Source organism: Bidens hawaiensis, unplaced genomic scaffold (genome assembly GCF_021521415.1).
Source record: "Bidens hawaiensis isolate Kalapana, Puna unplaced genomic scaffold, B.hawaiensis_p1.1 tig00076282_1, whole genome shotgun sequence".
Classification (NCBI taxonomy): domain Eukaryota; kingdom Viridiplantae; phylum Streptophyta; class Magnoliopsida; order Asterales; family Asteraceae; genus Bidens; species Bidens hawaiensis.
In genome coordinates, this window is record NW_027503159.1 from 28992 (window position 1) to 30941 (window position 1950).

A 1950-nucleotide genomic window follows, 5' to 3' on the forward strand; every position below is an offset into this window, starting at 1 on the left:
AGAATATATATATATATATATATATATATATATATATATATATATCAAAATTGTCACTCTAAATGTTCACTACAATCACAACTTACAGTGATGATTTAAACGATCATCGAGAGAACATGCATAATGTGTTCACTACAATCATAATGAACATGCCTAATGTGTCATCACTCTTCTACGTATGATTCAACATCAGTTACAACCAGTACTGGTGCATATATATGTGTGTAGTGTATTGTTGAAGTGACATGAATGAAATGTCTTTCTCATTTATGTTCTCTCTTGTTTATAACAAAGAATTCATTTATTTTAATAACTTATATTTCTCTCACTGAGAATATTTCTCTTTTACACTTATCATTGGGCATTTGTTACAAAAACTTAACTCTGTTAAACTTAACTTCGTAAGTTTTATCTTAATTTCAAATTGATATTTTAGGACTTTTGATCGCAAAGAGGATACGAGTTGATTAATGTAAAATATATCTCGAAACAGTGTTTCAAACAACAAAATCTTGATTAATGGGAGGTTTAAACACACGTATCCTCTTTCTGATCATTTTGATTAACACTCACTTAACTCTTAATTGAATAAAAAAAAGTGGACATGTAAATGAATGAATCTTCTTGTTTGTGTTGTTGAGAGAAGAACCGTAAGTTTAGGATCTCCCCTCTATTAATTTGTCCTACTTATGTTTTGAAGTCCAAGAACATGATACTCATCTTCCCTATTTGATTAAGCAAATTAACATATCAAAATATAAAATATGTGTACTTTGTCAAAGATTATAAATGTTTAAAATATGGTAGAAGTGACTACTAAATCTCACAAGTAACACTTTTTTTTCATATAAAATAAACTCTTTCGGTTAACAATTTAAAACAACTACAATAAAGTAGCAAATAAAACGATAACAAGTGGTGTTGCAACCTCTTTTGGATAATAAAACCAATTCTACTTAAAACAATGCTTTGGGCCATAGTGGGTGAAAAATTACTTTGCATGGAACACTAAAACACAATTCAGTTTTTCAGTACTTGTAGCATGTTATTTATGTTTATTAACAATGTCACTTATGTTTCGTTTCAATCTTTGTGAGTTGATTATTCTTACCATAGCTTTGGTATTGGTGAGATTTACTGAGTATGGTGATGATGAGTAAACCACAAATCATATATGGTTATCATCTTTAAAATCAAATAACGCATAACTCTAAAATTAAAAAAAAAAAAAGGAAAACAAAATAAGGAAAGTGATTAACCAATTTAGAGGTTATCACACATGGGTAGTGTGTTCATTTATTTATTTATTATTTTTTTTTTTGGGGGGGGGGGGGGGTTGTTTGCATAAGAACTGACTAGGCCATGTTGTTACTCACTTACATGGACGGGAACAATGGATGATCAAGAAGATCCATGGCCTACGCTGATGACCTTCATTGCACTTCGGAGGGGTGTCTGCCTAAGTGGCCGAGCCTACGTCATAATTTGGAGGCAGTGGGGGCCCTGCGTTCGCACAGCCCCTGAACAATATTTAAGTCTAAATATGTAATGTAAAAAAAATCAGAAGCCATACAACATCTTGGTAGCCAGTAGACTTCATGCATAATAATTGTCACATGATTTTTATGGAGTATGGACTTCCAGCAACACTAGTAACTAAAATAGTTAATCATTTTGGTCAATAGTCTGCGAAAACATTGTCTCAGTTAGAACCAAACCAATTAGATTCACTAACACATAGCCACTCATCAGCATCAAACTGAACCTGCTCTAAGCCGATAGCCAAATTAGTGCCGAGAGAACACTGTCAACAACCGCAACAACAATTTGGATCAGTAATATTGATCCTTTTATATATAACACAAACCGAACTACATCTGGATAATGGGTAAGCGAGCAACAAGCTGCGCCGCTATCCCTTTTAAATCGCAAAGCCTATTCTACTAAATA

General features: G+C 32.6%; 1 pseudogene; it reads left to right on the forward strand.

Annotated features, from left to right (window-relative positions):
- The first annotated feature begins 1372 nt into the window (after positions 1–1372).
- LOC143606632 (U1 spliceosomal RNA) lies at positions 1373–1524 on the forward strand (annotated as a pseudogene).
- The last annotated feature ends 426 nt before the right edge of the window (positions 1525–1950 follow it).